General features: G+C 47.4%; 2 non-coding genes and 1 pseudogene across 2 annotated transcripts; 1 reads left to right on the forward strand and 2 right to left on the reverse strand.

The window, feature by feature from the left end:
• The first annotated feature begins 2,634 nt into the window (after window positions 1-2,634).
• On the forward strand, window positions 2,635-2,707 carry trnaa-agc (transfer RNA alanine (anticodon AGC)). The gene has a single exon. It is a non-coding gene; the product is annotated as a tRNA-Ala (tRNA).
• A 749-nt stretch (window positions 2,708-3,456) lies between these two features.
• On the reverse strand, window positions 3,457-3,528 carry trnap-agg (transfer RNA proline (anticodon AGG)). The gene has a single exon. It is a non-coding gene; the product is annotated as a tRNA-Pro (tRNA).
• A 7,030-nt stretch (window positions 3,529-10,558) lies between these two features.
• Window positions 10,559-10,697, reverse strand: LOC148667081 (U1 spliceosomal RNA; annotated as a pseudogene).
• Between the last annotated feature and the right edge of the window lie 9,841 nt (window positions 10,698-20,538).

Consider the following 20,538-nt stretch of genomic DNA (forward strand, 5'->3'; position numbering starts at 1 on the left):
GCAGAGGTGGCGGAGATCTCGGCCATTTTAGAGGTGGTGCAGGCCTACTGCGCTGCCTCGGGCGCCAAGGTAAACTTGGAGAAGTCTGAGGTCATGCCGGTAGGGAGGGCAGACCTTGCCCCGCTCTTCGGCTACCCTTTCAGGGTGGAGACGGGTCACCTGAAGGTCCTTGGCATCTACATTAACGCTGATGAGCAGGGCACTGGGCTTTTCCTGTGGAAGGAGAAGCTCATTAAGATGAGGGCCAATTAAATCGGTGGAGACACAGGTCCCTGACCCTAAAGGGAAGGGTCCTGCTCATTAACACACTGTGCCTGTCCCTCTTGTGGTACCCACTGTCTGTGATGCCTCTTCCTGAACGGGTAGAGAATGAGATTAGGCAACTGGTGGTGGGATTCGTGTGGGAGGGGAAGCCTCCGCGGGTCACTCATGACATCCTCATTGGGGAAATCTCCAGGGGTGGGCTGAAGCTGTGTGATGTAGGCCTGAAGCTGAAAAGCTTTAGGCTGAAAGTAGTGAAGAAGTTCCTTGACCTGGATAATGTCAGCATTTGGAAGATTGGTATGGCAAGCTACTTCGAGACTTGCGGGGGCTTGGGGCAGGAGACCCTCCTAGTGAGGCTGACTCCGGGGTTGATAAAACATCTGCCCTCCTTTTACAGGGAGGTCCTGCTGGCGAGGGGGTAGTTCATGTCCCAGCATGTCTCCTACACACCGGAGACCTGGGCCCAGCTTCTGGAACAGCCTCTGTTCCTCAACCCCCTTCTGGTGTCTCGATGGAACAGGCAGCTCTACGAGGCTGGCATATCCAAGGTCAAGGATCTTCTTTATGAAGTAAAGGACGGATTTCTGCCCACCCAGGCTATTGTCGACGCTGTCCGAGAGGTCGACGACGAGCTGCCTGTCAGTAAGATCCGTTAGGATTACGAGCAGCTCAAACTCGGTCTCCCAGACAGTTGGCTGGAGAAGCTCCATCTACAAGACGGGGCAGCAGGCCCGGCCTGGCCGGAGCTGAGGGTGAAGTGGGGGGACCGTGGGGTGGACCTCCTGGGGTGCACCACCAGCATGTTCTACAGGCTGATGGTGGCGAAACGCTTCAGAGTGCCGGTCTCAGAGGTGTTCTTGGGTAAGATCTTCCCCCAGCTCGAGCCAGGGCGTACTTGACGGATCTGCTGGATGGCCTGTTTCGCTCTGTTCGAGGAGCTGTTCTTGACGGGGTGCCCTGGAAAGAGCTGTTCCTCTTTGGGTACCACGGGTCTGAGGGGGGGGGGTTAACGCCATTTTAGTGAACCTCCTCCTCAGCCTAACGAGGACAGCTGTCTGGGAGAGGAGGAACCTCATGATGTACAATGGCCTGAAGCCAGACCTTGTCAGGCTGTACATTGCCAGGGTGAAGGACTGCTTCTCTCTCAGCCTGGCCTACTGCAGGGCTGAAAGGCAGATGGCCGACTTTCGCAGGATCTTCTTAAAAAATAACATCTTTGTGGACATGCGAGAGGAAGGCTTGTACTTTCGGCTCTGAGATGGGGGTGTCTTTGAACAAAAGACACACACGGCTCCACCCTTTTCCACCCCTGAATAGCATTGGAGAGTTGAATAGCATTCAATTCACATCGAATAGAATTGGCCCCTGAATAGCCCCTGAATAGCATTGGCGAAGCTCAGCACTGGGCCACTGGGCACAATTTCCCACTGTTTCCATAGTGTAGTGGTTATCACGTTAGCCTCACACGTGGAATGTCCCCAGTTCAAAACAGAGCAGCTTTTTTTGTTGCCACGCACACTGTTTGGGGATTCGCCTAGCGCTGTGATCGAACAGACCCACTCACCTCTTAGTGTGGCGGGATCTGCACAGTGCATGTCGCAGCGCTTTCTGCTTTCACTTCAATGTGCTTCCTGATGTCGAGTCGTGTGCTGTGCAGAGGCTCTGAAAGCGAGAGAAATGAAAAAGTGCACAGCGCTGTGAAAGAAAACACAGAGAAGTGAAAGGCAGTCCTTTCTCTTAGACCGGGGTAAAGTTAGCTTGAAGTTCGAAAACGATTTTGGCACGCCTGTAGTGCTTTCGCGAAATCTCTTATTGTTACAAAAACACTTGCTTTGTGTATAAAATGCATTGTGAATGCTTTCTCAGCCTTCACTTTGTCATTTTTATGAGTTTTTTTTACCACGCTCAAATATTGTTTTGTCCATATCTTCACAATGGAAGCACAGAATGTCTTCAAACCAAATGCATTTTAAAGACCACAACTTGTGGAAATTTCCACATTCTCTACATCAAACTTTCAGTGAGCTAATTTCGTTTTTCATCGATGCATAATTACGCACTAACTGGAACCCGGGGGACCCCTGTGTGCACATGTTCACAATGCGAGAAATACTGTTCAATACGGCTTCATGCGAAAAACCCGTATATGACCTTAGGAAGCAGAACAGTGCAGTCTCCAATTACCCAGACTGTAAGATGACAAGATGAGTTGATGGAAAGAGCACAAAAGTTCAGCTCGAACAATAGGCAACGAAGATCCCAGCGTCGTCATCGCACTTGAAAGGACTGCCTTGCAGACCAAGGGCAGTGGGCGGTGCCCGGTAAGAGGGGCAGAGGTGGTAAGACATGATGCCGAGACACAGGAGGTGAGGGGGATTGGCTCAAATGGTAGAGCGCTCGCTTAGCATGCGAGAGGTAGTGGGATCAATTCCCGCATCCTCTAGGTCTGAGTTTGGAGCTCCAGGAGCCTGGTGCTCTCGTTTAGCCTCTGCGACTTCTGACAGGTGCTCCTCCGTTGCGGAGAGAATGTCCTTCAGTTGTCAAGCGTTGAAGGGCCACACCTCCTTCCCAACCTCAGTCTGCACTGAGTGCGTCTCCAGCATTTTCTCGTCCAATTTGTCAGCTTAGCAAGTGAAAAGTATATCCGAGTGAAAACAGTGCTGATAATACTCTCACGAATTGTTAGAAGACGTGCTTTTGATCATCGATTGCTTAACAATCACATTCGTTCGACTTGAGCCATCAAGCTCGTAGTTTTCCTTCAAATCTTGAAAGCTCTCAGTGAGAACATCATAGGCTGCAGAACGCCCTGTAACTTGATTACTTCAACAGAAAGAAGAGCAGACAGCTCCACAAATATGCGAGGCGCAGAGAGCGCAAGGCGAGCCGCCTTGGCTGAGAGAGGGCAGTTTTTGCTTCTGCATTTCCCAAGTAAGGACGCATGACAACAAGCAATCGCGGTGCTCATCTACGACATAGTGGTGATGAGTTTTCAGTACGTGTTCTTTTGAACGAGCAATGAGGTTGCCGCCTTGGACAGCTGACTGCACGCTCTCATTGTGCCACGTGATGAGAATTCACCAGGCTCGTTCAGTCATTAGTCACATTCCATCGTTTGCCATAAACAGACGCTGCAAAGTGATGTGGATATCAGTTCCCAGTCTTGTGGAAGAGGAGGAAACGAGCACACGAGGGCTCGTCCGGGAGTTGAACCCGGGACCTCTCACACCCTAAGCGAGAATCATACCACTAGACCAACGAGCCACGGCAGCACTTTCCATTTCAATCTGTCAGCGAGCTTGAGGATGGGGGAGAGGCCTCATTCGCTCGTCCAGTCAGACCTTCATCAATAAGTCAAGAAAGCCGCAATTACACGACTGCCTTGCAGACGAAGGGCAGTGAACTGTGCCCAGTAAGAGGGGAACAAGCGGCACTAGATGACGCCGAGGCATAAGCCCCAGCGAGGGGGGTTGGCTTGTATGGTACAGCGCTTGCTTCGCATGTGGGAGGTAGCAGGATCAATTCCCGCATCCTCCATGTGTGTGCTTAGAGCTTGATGTGCCGAAAGGTGTCCTTCAGCCTGTGGTCACGCCTTGCATGGAGAGCATCGTGCAGCTGTCAAGCATTTTGCAGCCACGCCCCCTTTTCATCTTCTCTCTGGCTTAAGCGTCACTCCGCCACTCTCTCTTGACATTTCATGTCTGCATGTCAGAAGTCCGAGTGACATTTTTAATGGCTGAGTGAGGGCACGATGCTGAAGCAGAGAGGCCACTTCAGCCACAGAGACTTGTGCTAGGTGAGATCTGAAAGACGGACTCGCAACAGACACAGACCAAAAATGTGTCGGTGAGATCAAAAGGCAAATGCAACATTCAGCAGAGGGCGTCTAAAGATTAGGGAACGGGCGACTGAAATCCATGTGAGGCAAACTTTCCGGTGTGTGTACTGCAGCTGGTCTTGTTGGCGTAATTGGTAGTGCGTCAGTCTCGTCATCTGAAGGGCCTGAGTTTGATCCTCACACGGGGCAGGGCTGCTTCCTCTCTTGCTCTTTTCAAACACTTGCGGCAACTGTTCGCTCATAACCACATCTGGAATGCGTGACCTTTCCACGGGCGAGAAGCAACGCCGCATCCCTTTTCTAAAGAACATTCACATTCAGAAATAAGTCAAGAAATTTGTCATTACTTTCGCTCGCACTGCTGTCAGCCTGCCCATGTTGCCAAAGAAAGATTCACTCGGCGTCAACATGACAGAACAGCAATCACTTGAAAACAATGTTCCACACTCCGTAAGCAAGAACTTCAGTGTTTGCAGTCACCCGATATGCCGATAGTCAAAGGAGCGCAAAACACGAAGCATCAAAAGACAAGATGAGTTGATGGAAAGAGCGTTGAATTGATGAGCACAAAAGTTCAGCTCGTACAATAGGCAACGAAGGTCCCAGCGTCGTCATCGCACTTGAAAGGACTGCCTTGCAGACCAAGGGCAGTGGGCGGTGCCCGGTAAGAGGGGCAGAGGCTGTAAGACATGATGCCGAGACACATAAAGCGAGGGGGATTAGCTCAAATGGTAGAGCGCTCGCTTAGCATGCGAGAGGTAGCGGGATTGATGCCTGCATCCTAATGAATTAGTAGAAAATCATCTTCGATCTTGTTTTCTCTGTACCTTTTTGCCTTTTTTCCCCTCTTTGTTTTTTTTTTTTCTGAATCACCAGCTCACCTCATTCTGATCCAGCTGGGAGCCTCTCTGTAATTAAACAGTTCTGTATCAGACTGTCTCCCTCTGAATTCACTTTCTAAACCATTCACTGCTTCTAGAGTTCAACCATAAACAGCACACTGAGGACTGTGCTTGGGCTTTGACCAATCACCACGCTGTTTTCACGTTTAAACCTTGACGTGGTTTTTAAGAATTTGCTGGTCGATGCTGATTGTTGCTGTCAATAGAGGTGTATGATACTAACAAATGTAATGTGTGCTTAGAAAAGTTGTTAATTCTGAGTGTTACTTTTCTGTGTACTCATTTGCAGTGTTCATTTAGTTTCCAGTTTTTGATTTAGTCATAGTCTTAGTCAAGTCAAGTGTCTGTCATAGTCACCTTCTAGTCATCCATTTTTAATTTAGGAACAAGTAATAGGTTTATTCCATGCTGAAAAAAAAGAAGAAAGAAAACACAACGTTTCGGCTGTGGAGCCTTCTTCAGGTGTGGGACTTAGAGCTTAGAGTGTAGACTTAGAGGGACTTAGAGTGTCTGTATTAATCCTTCTCTCTGGTTGCAGTGTTAATGTGCTGTTTTGTCCAGTCGCAGTGCCTGTGTTAAGCCCTCTCTCAATGCAGTGTAAATGTACTGTATTGTGCAGTCAATGTGTCTATATTAATCCCTCTCTCTCAGTGCAGTGTTAATGTACTGTATTGTGCAGTCAATGTGTCTGTATTAACCCCTCTCTCTCAGTGCTGTGTTAATGCACTGTAGTGTCCAGTCAGTGTGTCTATATTAACCTCTCTCTCAGTGCAGTGTTAATGTACTGGAGTGTCTAGACAGTGTGTCTATATTAACCCCTCTCTATCTCTCTCAGTGCAGTGTTAATGTAAATGTAATGTAATTGTGATATTATTACAGTAGTCTTACTTTTTGCATGGTAGTTATGTTTCTGACAAAGCTAAATCAGAACACGCCCTTATACGCACTTATTCCACTATGTTAAAACAACCCAAATTGATTGTGAGTGTACTAGTATGCGTGTGTGTAGTTTAAGGCTTTTAAGATCACATGGCCTCAGCTATCACTACTATGCTGATGATACTCAAATATCCATCCATACCAAACCTGACGATGATGTGGCTGTCTCTATTCTATTAATTTGCATCCCCGATATAAAAACTTGGGTGACTCAAAATGTCCTTCCTTTAACTGTGACAAGACTGAAGTCGTGCTTATTGGCACCACCCATCAACTTTGTACAACCAATGTGTAACCCTATCTGTAGATGGTCTTGTACTTAAGCTTCAGTCTAAATTGAAAAACTTGGGGATGATATTTGACATTCGACCCACATGTGCAGCATGTTGTCAGAACATCTTTCATTCACCTCATAAATATTGCTCGACTACGCCCTGTGGCTAAAAATTTTTGTCTTCTCCCAAATCAACTACTGTAACGCTCTACTCTCTGGGGTTTCTAAATCCACATTGAACAAACTGCAGTATGTCCAAAATTCAGCAGCCAGAATCCTGACCAGGTCTTGTACAAATGATCACATTACTCCTATCCTGGAGTCCTTGCACTGGCTTCCTGTCAAGTTATTTATCGACTTAAAAATCCTCCTGCTCACCTATAAGACTCTCCATGTCTTGTCTTGGCTTGGCTTGACACCTCCATACTGGTCTCATATTATCACCCTACTCCCTACCTTGCAATCTTCGCTCTTCTAATTCTGTTCTCCAATCTGTCCCCCAAGCCCGTCTACATTGTATGGGTGACAGGACCTTCTAATTTTATGCCCCAAGCTCTGGAACTCTCTCCCCAAGGATATCAGAGAGTCACCTTCTCTAAACTCCAAATCCAGACTCAAAAACCTTTATTTAACTGTTCTGTACCCCTCTGTTCCTACTTTACTTAGTACCACTGTCTACTGTCTCCTCTAACTGTGTATTCTCGTCATGCTAAGTTTGTGTATTTTTTGTTGTTGGCATTCTGTAAAATGCTTTGAGAAGCCACCTCTAAAGGTATAAAACTATAAAATAAAGTTTATTCTTATAAAGGTCTTGTCTTGTGTTTACAGATTCAGAGGCCAGTGCTCTTATTGAAGCTGGGGAAAGGGCTCCTCTTGAACTGCAGCACAGTGTGGAGATGCACAGGCTGATGCAGGAAACAGAGGTCACTGCCGCAGAAGGGAAAGAGGCACTGGACTCTGTGCCCATGATGAAGACAGAGCCTGAGAGTGAGACACCTGGGCTCTTAGTATGTGATGATTTTACAGAGACTATTAATAATCTGGACACAATCAATATTACACAAGGTTGTAATGAACTGGGCTGCATCTCTGTACAAGAGCACAGTGAAAAACTGGATGTTTTAAATCTTACAGAGCAGGACATGGAGCCCAAGTTGATTGACCCTGCAGAACAGCAGACTGATGTACCTGGTGAAGAGAACAGTACTGATTTACAGCATACTGAGAAGAGTCAGTACAGGGAGCAGCAACAGCAGCTCCTACAGGGCTTGATAATAATTAGGCCTTGTTCTGTTCAAGCGGAGAGACTGTCATTGCAGATTCTTAAACAATCATATGATCCCTTAGTATCTGATGACTTTACACACAGGTTTAATAATCTGGTTACAGAAAAAATCGTTGAAAGTTTTAATGAACTGGAGAGTATGTCTGTTCTTGGGCAAAGAGAGGAACAACTGAATGAACTGGACGGTTTTAGTCTCAGAGAGCTGGAGAAGGAGCCCCAGATGATTCACACTGCTGAGCAGCACACTGAGGGACATAATGATGAAAACAAATCTCAGTTCCATCACACAGAGCAAGGCCATTCCATGGAGCATTTGCAGAATAAGAGACCCCAGCACGATCAGGGGATGAGGAAGAATCACTCAAGGCCTTGCTCAGATGGTGTGGGCAAACTGCCATTATGGCACAGGGAGAAGCAGCGTTTCTGTAAGTCTAGCATTTCAAAACCCTATCAGCACCTTCACACAGGAGAGAGACCGTTCAGCTGTAGTCAGTGTGGGAAGAGTTTTAGTCAGTCAAGCCACTTAAAAACCCACCAGCGCATTCACACAGGAGAGAGACAATTCAGCTGCAATCAGTGTGGGAAGAGTTTTAGTCTGAAAAGCCGCTTACAATCACACCAGTGCATTCACACAGGAGAGAGACCTTTCAGCTGAAGTCAGTGTGGGAAGAGTTTTAGTCAGTCAAGTAGCTTAATAGTCCACCAGCGCATTCACACAGGACAGAGACCGTTGTACCTTGAGTTTGCTGCTCCTTTGCCAATCTCTCTCCCCCTCATCTCAAGTGGTGCTGGACATAGAGAGGCCATTCCATTTGGTTCACATTTAAGGTGTTTTTCTAGCTGATAGTGTGTTCTGATAAGGAACAACTCCCAAAGCTGAGACACATCAGCCACCCTAATTAATGGTCATCTCTGGTGCCTCACTGTCTGGGAGATTCCAAGGGAGAGTCTCATCCCAAGTGGTTTACACCCAAGGATGAGTGCATGGTTACTCATCCTCACACTGGGCACCAATAAATGTAGGCATCCTCTCACGAGGCACCAATAAATGTAGGGGTTTGTGCATTTACTGGGCCAATTGTTAATTGTTGCAGTAAGTCACAAAATGATTCTCGAATGCCCATGGAACTTTCAACCAATGAGCGACCGTAGTTCCTCCAGGTAAAACTCCAGCTCCTCCTGGACATCCTCAGACTCAGCTCAGACAGTCACGTAACGGCCAATGTGTCCCAGTGCCAGGACTTTTCCTTGTTCTAAGAGTCGAGAACGGAGGTTGCCAGCGTGTTACCAAAGGATCCACCTGAGGTTAGCCCAGCAGCAAGCCTCGTGAACCCACCACGAACGCTCACCTGATCAACGAGTGAACTACTTTTGGAACTGTGGACAGCTGAATATCAGTATTCAGGACTCGCGCTACATCGGGAACGAACCGGCCTTCTTCCTGTCTAAAGATTGTGACTTTTCTGCGCGCAAACTCTGCTAGTTTCAGCCAACACTAACTAGCCTGTCTTCAGAGAGCATCAGCAGCGCACCTCAGCAGAAATCTCTCCCTCCTTCTCCTTCTCTCACGTCGAACCAGCACTGCCTGGCACCGGGCCAGAGAGCACCGATTGGACACGGCAACAGCCTGCCACTGCTTCTTTGTATCCACGGGAGATCTGAACCCCCACAGAGTGGACGAGTATTCAACATTCTGCATTACAGCTCGAGAATTCAATTGTTACCTTAACCTGAGTTGATAGCAATTTAATTCCTATGAGTCATGTACTTGCTTTTGAGTATCTAATGTACAAGTTGTAACAAAGTTCATTTACAAAACGGTCTAAATGAATGATATACGGAATGTATGTCCCTCTTGGTTTGTAACTCTTTGTGATTGAATATATACCTTTTGTATTCTGCTAACCGTCACTATAAGATCTGTTATGTTGATATGCACATTTTATGTAATAATAAATGTATTCTTGTGTATTAGTATCCGTGTGTGTGCGTTGCTGAGTTATCCCGCTGGGTCGGTCTTCTAATAACCATCAAAGAATCATTTTGTGACTTACTGCTACAATTAATAATTGTCCCGGTAAATGCACAAGACACCTACATTTATTGGTGCCTCGTGAGAGGATGCCTACAAGCTCCTCCAGTAAGGACAGTAGGCTCTACTGTACACAGAGAGGGGTGGGGGTGTGGATTAAGCCGATACCCCGGCTTCTCTCCAGACACAGCTGGGTGAGCTCCTCGAGTAAGGACAGGAACCTCTTCTGTACACAGAGAGGGGTGGGAGGGGGGAACAAGTTGATACCCTGGCTTCTCTCCAAACACAGCTGGATGAGCTCCTCCAGTCAGGACAGAAGGCTCTACTGTACACAGAGAGAGGTGGGGTGTGGAACAAGCCGATACCCTGGCTTCTCTACAGACAGAGCTGGATGAGCTGGATTGGTGCCGTAGGCTTTGGGAGGAAAGCCTGAAGTATGGACATTTAACACTTCCAAGAAAAGTGATCTATAGCTTCATTTGCATAGATGTTTTGTTGCTATGGCATGTGTGTGACTCATACATATAAAAAAACCCATTTGTTAAACGAATATCGAAGCTGCCTCTAAATCTGCAAATGAAGATGAGTCAATAAACCACTTGTTTTTCGTATAACTATACATATATTCATTTATTACTGATTTCATTCATTGAGCACGGATGCATGGATGAAATAGAGGTACAGCCATTCACTTTTTGACATGTCTGCACTGGTACAGAATCTAGCAATCAGAAAACGGGTGAAACTGTCTTGAGAATTAGCATACAGTACCGAGGCCCCCCCATGACCAAATAAAGGCTAACCTCGATATGAGCCTAAATAATGCAGACTACAGCAAAAAGACTCACTTTGAAAAGGGAACGAATGTCCGGAAAGAGTAGTGTAACCATCTTGAAATGCTTCTCTGGACCTCTAACTAAAAGAAACCGGGAACCAGCAGTGGCATCGACTCCTTTCGAACTGGGATCCTATCGCAGCTCGTGGTGTCGTAACTCTTCCGTATCTGATATTGGACCAAGCACATCAGGGGAGAGCGCCAACGCAGTCCCCCACTACCAGAAATTATGCAGTCGAGATTCCCACATTTGGGGAATTCGCAGAGGTCAGCACAGCCGGAGTTTAATGGCCGAGCCTCGCCCTGGGTGAACCGATTTTTTAATTTTAAGAACTTTATTTTCTTTTCACAAAAAAAACACAGGACATCACAAATTAGAAAGCTTTACATTAATATACGTACTTAAAACAGTATATATGATCACATCTCATTACATTTTGACACGGTACCAGTTACATAGCAACAATTTCTTTTTTTCTGGTGCAAATCACATTCTTTACTTAAACATGATAATGTTTTTTACAGTTTCTTGAGATATTGACCTATGTTCTCTATTTCCCACAGATTTTCTGCTTACTCCCTCCGTTTTCTCCTCAGATCTCTGAGGTAATAGTTCTCTCGGGTGATGAACAGGGCCAGGCTACCTGCTGCCTTGACTAGGACCTCGATGCCTTTGAACAGCCCCACGTTCCTCACTCTCCACAGGGCGTCTTTCCCACTGTTCACCACGGCCCAGATCCTGTCAAACACATCAGGAGGAAGTTTTACAGGAGAGATGCCGTATATGACGAAAGCAGCGGTCAGGGTAAATTGGGGCGAGAGAGCTTGCAACCAATCTTCAAACTGTGCCCAGAAGGCCTCAGCAAAAAAGCAGGACCACAGGAGATGGGTCACAGTCTCCTCCTCGCCGCAGCCCCTAACGCAGCGAGGGCTGGGGGTGAGGCCCCTACGGTACAAGAAAGTTCGTAACGGTAAGCACTGGTGGACGACACTCCAGGCTAAATCTCTGTGAATGTTGCACAGAAACTTAGAGGATGTGTGTTTCTACACCTTCCTTGTTTGGGCTGATGTTAAAATGCCCACAGGGGTCTGCCTATTGTTCTGGGGTGCAACAAAATCTTCCAGTTTTTGGACGCTGACATCTCGGAGGGGAATATGGCCAATTGGGTGAGATCTTAGAAAACTTTTAACTGTCCCATAAATTGCAGGGCATGTGTCAGAGAGTGGGACATCCAGCTTGGGTCTGACACCCCACACTCTGAACACCTCCCTACCTACCCAGAGCCTGGAAAAATAAGTCCAGGTACGCGCTGCAGGTACTGTTGCAAAGCCTCTCAGCACAGAGGCCAGGAAAATGCACAGCAGCTTCGTAGCAATATCTGGGACAGACTTCCACCCTGAGGGTAGCGGCCTGTACATTACTTCCCTTCTGAGTCTTTCCTGTTTCCCACCCCGTAGAAATTGAAACATCAATCTCCTCAGCACCGTCACAACACGGTGTGGGATTGGGAAGGTAGATGCCAGAAAATTCAAGACAGGCAAGAGCTCGGCTTTGATGACCAGCACCTTCCCTGTCATGGTGAGGTCTCGGTCCTTCCATTGCATCAGTTTTTTGTTTAAGATTGGCAATTTGTTCTGCCAATTTACTGTTCCCATCTGTTCTCCAAAATACACCCCCAGGACCTTAATTCTCTTCTCTTGCAGCCTGAGATCATGTCCTTCTTTTGGCTCCCTCCAGTTCTGATAAAAAATCTCACTCTTAGATTTCTTAATTTTTGCAGAGGAAGCCAAAGAGAAACGATCACAGCACTGCAGAGCTCTGCTAATTGAGGCATTGTCAGAGAGGAGCAGGGTGACGTCATCCATGTATAGAGATGTCTTTACCTCTCCTCTCCCACTTCCAGGCACTGGTATCCCATTAATGGCCTGATCCTGGCGCAAGGCACAGGCTAAGGGCTCCATAGCCAAAACGAATAACAAGGGGAATAATGGGCAGCCCTGCCTCACCCCTGAACAGACTTCAGAGGGGCGTGATCTATTGCCATTAACCATTACTCTGCTGTTGCTACCTGTGTACAGCAGGTTAATCCACTTTCTCATGATGGGGCCAAACTTCATGTGCTCAAGTACCGATGTTAAGTACTGCCGGTTTAGGCAGTGAAAGGCCTTTTCTAGGTCTACACCTAAAATGCACAGAGGGAGGGAGCGATCCTCTGAGTACAGACAGACATCCCTCAACAGGGCCAGGTTGTCGCTCATCAGGCGTCCTGCTATCCCACAAGTCTGTCCTTTCCCTACCAGTGAGGCCACTACATTTTGTAGGCGCAGGAAAAGGGCTTTGGACAGGATCTCAGTGTCCACGCCTAACAGGCTGAGGGGTCTCCAGTTCTTTATGTCATTCTTTGCTCCTTTCTTAAACAAGAGAGAGATAGTGCCTTCTCTTAAGGAGTCAGGCAGCAATTCTATCTTATAACTTTCCCCGAATAGGAGCAGTAGCAGATCCTGAAGCAGATCCCAAAAGGTGCAATAAAATTCTTTAGGGAGCCCGTCAGCACCCGGAGTTTTCCCCTTCTGTAAGCTCTCCATAGCCTGTCTCAGCTCTTCTACTGTCAAATCCCTCTCAAGTACTTCCCTATCTTCTTCACTCAAAACGTTTTCTAGCTTTGAGGTAAAAAAATGAATTTCTTCATCCTTTACCTCTGTAGAGCTGTACAGTCTTGATTAGAAGGCCTCAGTGCAGGAGAGGATAGCACTCGGCTCTGTTCTCTCTCGTCCCTCCTCATCAACTACACTTTCCATGACAGACTTGGAGCCTACCACTTTCCTGAAAAAGAAGCGAGTACACTTCTCATTTTCTTCCAAGAACTGCACTCTGCTTCTTAACAGCACTCCTCGACTACTTTCTTCGGCTATGCTCCGGATGTCCTTTTTTAAAAGGGTGATATCCTTGAGCACATCGAAGCCACTGTGCAGCATCGTGTAGAGACACTGCAGCTGCCTCTGTTTCCTGGCAAGCACTCCTTTCCGTCTGGCAGTAGCCTTCCTCCCCTCAGCCACGAAAAAGGCCCTTGTCCTGACCTTCACCTCCTCCCACCACTCTCCTACTGACCCGTAAAGACACTACAAGGACAGCCACTGTGATAGTTTCTCCTTGTAGCGGGATACTACCCCCTCGTTCTCTAGCAGCTTTGTGTTGAGTTTCCAGAGGCCTGGGCCAAAGAAAGTCCCTTGAACTAAGCAGAGAGAGGAGATTAACTAAGTTTTGCAGGGCCAGTGAGCTGGAATCCAATTTTATCGGAGAGCTAGACTGCCTGTCTATGTACTCTAAGATACAATTAAAATCCCCTCCCACTATCATGTCTGTGCTACATAACAATAGGGGAGAAAGTGCCTTGAGTAGCTCCACCCTTCCTCCCACGTCACTAGGACAATACACATTGATTAGCCGCAGGTTAACGGTCCCCCATTCCACATCCACACACAGCAACCTGCCATCTATGACCCTCTGAATACTTTTCAGTTTGAATGCCCGTCCTTTGAAAAGAATGGCCACGCCAGAGGCTCTGTTGTTATTGTCCCCTGACCAAACAGAAAGCCCTTTATCCCACCTATCTTCAAAGCTTTTATACCTCTCTTGATAGGCTAAAGCACACTCCTGCAATATCAACACATCTCCTTCTCTCTGCTGGAGGTAATCAAAGACAGACTGGCATTTAACTCTGTCATTGATACCTCTGGTGTTAAGAGAAATTATGTTTAGAGCCGTATTACATAAGAAAGTGGAACCAGTCTTTACAAAACACATTTCTCTTCTGTCTCACCTGTTACCTTCTTCTTTTCTTTTTCTTCTTACCAATTTCCTGCCAGCCATCCTCTGAATGAGCCTTCATCAGGGTGGCAGCAGTAAAAGCGTTCACGGAGTCCATTTCAAGGAAGGGGGTAGAGGGAGGGGTGGAGGGGTTCCAGCTGTCCCCATCACCATGCTCTCCTTCCTCCTCGCTCGGGGAGAAAACAGAGTAATTTTTCCGTTTCCTCAAGTCCAGCTCCTGGGAGCACTGAGGGGAAAGGGGTGCAGCCGATGCACCAGTCTCCTCTTCCCCCTCACCCACCAGCTGCTGCAGATCCTCCGTGATGGACTGGATGGAGGAGAGGAGGACATCTGTAGCACTTGCAGAGTCTGAGAAAAGCAGCTCGGCTGAATCCTGGGTATCCTCGCTGGACCCGCTCCACCGGGGGGCCCCACACTGGCCCTCATTCTGAGGAGCAGGAGTGGGGGAGGGGTCCTCGCTGTTCTTTGGGGTTTTCAAACCCTCGTGCTTGTCTGGAGCAGTCTGCGGTTGTGGGGGCGTAGTGGATTTCTCTTCCACCGGCCCTGGAGCACAGCAGGACTGATCCTGGCTGGAGGCTGAGAGTCTTTGTCCAACAAGGGTTCTTTGTTTGACTTGTTGTTTGCTTTGGATTGTCGGGCCGGTTTGGCTGAAACAAGTACTGCCTCATCCTTTCTCATTTTGAGTTTATTGGCGTAGGCGTGAGGGCAGTTCTTAAAAACGTGTCCTTTCGAGCCACATAAATTGCACTTTGGCAGCATTGAACAGTCAGAGGCTAAATGCCCCTGTTTGCCACAGGTCTTGCAGCATTTATCAATGCACGATGATGCCAGGTGTCCCTACAGCACCGACACACCTTTGGTTGTCCCACATAAAAAACATAGCCATTGCAGGCGCCCAGCCGGATTGTAGAGGGCAGGTGCCTTAAGCCTCCATTTACATTGTCCGGTAGCAAGCGAACCTTGAATTTCCTTGCTCCTGTTTTTATACCGTCAACATCTCTAACCTCATTTCCATGGTGGACGGTGCAGTACTGGTTAAGCCAGGTGTGAATGTCCTCCGTCTTTGCCAGATCCGAGAACATAATAACATGCACCGTTTTCCTCTCTCTCTGTGTCAGAGGCTGCAAGTTGATCTTCTCAAGGGCAGGAACTTTCCCTCTTTTTGCCTCAAACACATCCACACATTGTTCAAACAGAGAATAGATAGCAAAAACAACCTAAAATGCTTTCTGACCTGGGAAAGCGAAGATGAAATCCAAGTGCCAAGGTTCAAAGCCAAGTTCCTTCTGCAACACTTTTCTGCTGAATTGCATGCGATCCATGAAGAGGTCATCCAAAAGCTCAAAACGCACAACATTCTTGCGGGATCCAAAAGTTGTCATTTCGTAAACTGCAAAACAAACACTGCTTCCACAAAACAAGAAAACAATCCAACTACTCCACCTACAGGATGATCAAGGTATCACCCCTGCCAGGTAAGTAAAAGTTGTATAAGGCCCTGCAAGCGGCCCGCACCCACAGCACAAAGCGCGCAGCCTAGGCCAGCTCCTCACCCCGCACGCCACTGTCTCCTGCTGGGCCCACTCTTTCGCACACTCACACGCCACACTAACACTCAAAAGGGTGGGCAAAACGAGAAAACGAGCGCGCCGTTTCCTACACATCTGCAGTCGCCAATGCGCATTCGCAGCATGTCCCGGGATGCAATTCGGCCTCATTTGCATAACACCAGACCGGCAGATCGCTACGCAAGCTCGCGTCGTGCGCCTGCCACAAACCGAACAAACACCGGAGCCTTTTCAGCAATTTCCAAAAAACGGGCCTGCTCGCCTGCCCACAAGGCTCCGTCTCTTACCCGCTCTCCAGAGCCTGCTGCCTTCTGTGCTGTTCTCTCGGCACCGCTGCAGCGCACACAACTCCTGCAGCGCGGGGAGAAAGTTTCCACGCTCCGCCGCAGGGAAGGCTCGCTCCGTGCGCACACGTCCTTTCAATGCCAGTTCAACAAGTGCTCCGCATTAGCAGCGGCGGGGCTCTGGCGTGTCGCACCTCACCTCACCTCGACATACGACATACGACACTTCTTTACGCAGAGAGTGGCGGGAGTGGGATGTCAGGGCCATATGACACTGCTTTACACAGAGAGTGGCGGGGTTGGGATGTCAGGGCCATATGACACTGTTTTACACAGAGAGTGGAGGGGTGGGTGTCAGGGCTATAAGACAGTGCTTTACGCAGGGAGTGGCAGGGGTAGGATGTCAGGGCCTGACAATACTGCTTTACGCAGATAGTGGCGGGGGTGGGATGTCAGGGCCAAACGACATTGCTTTACACAGCGAGTGGTGGGGGTGGGATGTCAGGGCCTGAAGGTACTGCTTTACGCAGATAGTGGCGGGGGTGGGATGTCAGGGCTTGACGACACTACTTTATGCAGAGTGTGGAGGGGTGGGTGTCAGGGCCATACGACACTTCTTTACGTAGAGAGTGGCGGGGGTGTGATGTCTGGGCCTGACGATACTTCTTTACGCAGAGAGTGGCGGGGGTAGGATGGCAGGGCCTGAAGATACTGCTTTTCGCAGAGAGCGGTGGATGTGGGATGTAATGGCCATAAGACACTGCTTTATGCAGAGAGTTGAGGGACTGATGTCAGGGCCATATGACAGTGCTCCACTCAGGCCTCTGCTTGAATTTGTACTCCTCCTCTCTCTCCCTACCTCTACCTCTCCCTCTCCCTACCTCTCTCCCTACCTCTCCCTTTTCCCCTCCCTACCTCTCTCCCTACCTCTCTCCCTACCTCTACCTCTCCCTCTCTGTGGGCCAACAGGGGGTGCTCACCCTGCCGTCTGTGTGGGTCCTATTGCCCCAGTATAGTGATGGGGGACACGATCTGGCCCACCAGCAACGAGCAGGTTACCAGATCTAGACAAAGTGGGCAACTCTTAGTAGTATGAGCTTAGTCACACATTGCAGCGATTAAAAAAACAAAACAAACATATTATGTCCGTTACTAACGACTTTTTTTTTCTACATTGAAAGTCTCTTTCCCGGGTGATTTTCTAGCGCAACTGGGGCTCTTCATTTCTCCTCGGTGTCTCATTGCGGGCTGATTTGAAACAGACCACAGAACCTGTCGCTGCAGTGCTCTCGGTTAGGGGCTCTCATCCTGCATCACCAATCTTCCACAGGAGGGACGGAGCTGGATTTCTGTCTGGAAAATAAACTCCAGAGTGAGAGACAGAGAGCAGAGAGGGGTAGGGAGAGGTAGAGTGGTAGAGAGGTAGAGAGAGGGAGAGGTGGAGAGAGGGAGAGAGAGGGAGGAGGAGTATAAATTCAAGAAGGAGAAAATCCACAACACAACACAGGCGTCGGCATGCGTGGGCTACAAAAGGAACAAGTAAAATGTTTCTTCCGGGCTGAAAAGAGAAGGAAAGAAAACACACCGTTGCGGCGCTACGACACGAAGACGCCGAGCCAGTTGAGCACAGCAAACCCAACCTGTTCTCACAAGTTGCTTGCGCTTCAGGCGAAATTAAAGCTGCTGAGATAAATCAGGAAAGCGGTAACTATTAGGACTGCTCACTGTTCCTCAGGCTGGGACAGGAGAGCACACACTGTATTATTATTATGATTGAGAGTCTGGCTCACTGTTCCCCAGGCTGGGACAGGAGATCACACACTGTATTATTATTATTGAGAGACAGGCTCGCTGTCTGTTCCTCAGGCTAGTACAGGAGATCATAATCTGCTTTATTATGATTGAGAGACTGGCTCACTCCTGTCTGTTCCTCAGGCTGGGACAGGAAGTCACACATTGTATTATTATTATTGAGAGACAGGCTCACTGTCTGTTCCTCAGGCTGGGACAGGAGATCACACAGTTTATTCATATTATTGTTGAGAGACATGCTCACTGTCTGTTCCTCAGGCTAGTACAGGAGATCATAATCTGCTTTATTATGATTGAGAGACTGGCTCACTCCTGTCTGTTCCTCTGGCTGGGGCAGGACATGACACACTGTATTATTATTATTGAGAGACAGGCTCACTGTCTGTTCCTCAGGCTGGGACAGAGGATCACACACTGTATTATTATTATTTAGAGACAGGCTCACTGTTCCTCAGAGCTGGACAGGAGATTCCACACTGAATTATTATTATAATTATAAAGAGACAGGCTCACTGTATGTTCCCCAGGCTGGGTCAGGAGCTCACACAGTATTATTATTATTGAGAGAAAGTCTCACTGTCTGTTCGTCAGGCTGGGACAGGAGATCACACACTGTATTATTATTATTATTATTATTATTATTATTATTATTATTATTGAGAGACAGGCTCTCTGTTTGTTCCTCAGACTGGAACAGAACATTCCACACTGGATTATTATTATTGAGAGACAGGATCACTGTCTGTTCCTCAGGCTAACACAGGAGATCACACTCTAGATTATTATTATTGAGAGACAGGTTTACTGTCTTTTCCCCAGGCTGGGACAGGAGATCACACACTGTATTATTATTATTGAGAGACAGGCTCACTGTCTCTTACTCAGGCTGGGACAGGAGGTCACACACTGTATTATTATTATTATTATTATTATTATTATTATTATTATTATTATTATTGAGAGACAGGCTCACTGTCTGTTCCTCAGGCTGGGACAGAGGATCACACACTGTATTATTATTATTTAGAGACAGGCTCACTGATCCTCAGAGCTGGACAGGAGATCCCACACTGAATTATTATTATAGAGAGACAGGCTCACTGTCTGTTCCTCAGAATGGGACAGTAGATCACACTGTATAATTATTATTAATATTATTGAGAGTCTGGCACACTGTTCCCCAGGCTGGGACAGGAGATCCCACACTGTATTATTATGATTTTGAGACAGGCTCACTGTTTGTTCCTCAGACTGGGACAGGAGATCACTCACTGTATTATTATTATTATTGAGAGAGAGGCTCACTGTCTGTTCATCAGACTGGGACAGGAGATCCCACACTGAATTATTATTATTGAGAGACAAGCTTACTCTCTGTTCCTCAGGCTGAGACAGGACATCACATACTGTATTATTATTGATTGACAGGCTTATTGTTCCTCAGGCTGGGACAGGAGATCACACACTGTATTATATTACTAACAGATAGGCTGACTGTCTGTTCCTCAGACTGGGACAGGAGATCACACACTGTATTATTATTATAGTGAGACAGGCTCACTGTATGTTCCCCAGGCTGGGACAGGAGGTCATACATTATATTATTATTATAGAGAGACAGGCTCACTGTATGTTCCACAGGCTGGGACAGGAAATCACACTGTATTATTATTATTGAGAGACAGACTCACTGTTCCTCATGCTGGGACAGTAGATCACACTGTATTATTATTATTACTGAGAGTCTGGCTCACTGTTCCCCAGGCTGGGACAGGAGATCACACACTGTATTATTATTATTGAGAGACAGGCTTACTCTCTGTTCCACAGGCTGAGACAGGACATCACATATTGTATTATTATTATTGATTGACAGGCTCACTGTTCCTCACGCTGGGACAGGAGATAACACACTGTATTATTATTATTTAGAGACGGGCTCACTGTCTGTTCCTCTGGCTGGGACAGGGGATCACACACAGTATTATTTTTATTGAGAGACAGGCTCACTGTCTGTTCCTCAGACTGGGACAGGAGATCACACACTGTATTACTATTATTGACAGATAGGCTCACTGTGTCTTCGCTTGGGCTTCCTCAAGCTGGAGCAGGAGATCACACATGATATTCTTATTACTGAGAGACAGGCTCACTGTCTGTTCCTAAGAGTTGGACATGAGATCCCACACTGGATTATTATTATTGAGAGACAGGCTCAGTCTGTGTCTGTTCCTCAGGCTGGAGCAGGAGATCACATACTGTATTATTATTATTGATTGACAGGCACACTGTTCCTCAGGCTGGGACAGGAGATCGCACCCTGTATTATTATTATTGACAGATAGGCACACTGTGTCGTCGTTTGGGCTGGGACAGGAGATCACACACTGTATTATTATTACTGAGAGAGAGGCTCACTGTCTGTTCCTCATGCTGGGACAGGAGATCACACACTGTATTATTATTATTGACAGATAGCCTTACTGTCTGTTCCTCAGACTGGGACAGGAGATCACACACTGTATTACTATTATTGATAGATAGGCTCACTGTGTCTTCGCTTGGGCTTGAACAGGAGATCACACGCTGTATTATTATTATTGAGAGACAGGCTCACTGTCTGTTCCTCAGGCTGGAACAGGAGATCACATACTGTATTATTAGTATTTAGAGACA

Source organism: Lepisosteus platostomus, chromosome 5 (genome assembly GCF_059453375.1).
Source record: "Lepisosteus platostomus isolate fLepPlt1 chromosome 5, fLepPlt1.hap1, whole genome shotgun sequence".
NCBI lineage: Eukaryota > Metazoa > Chordata > Actinopteri > Semionotiformes > Lepisosteidae > Lepisosteus > Lepisosteus platostomus.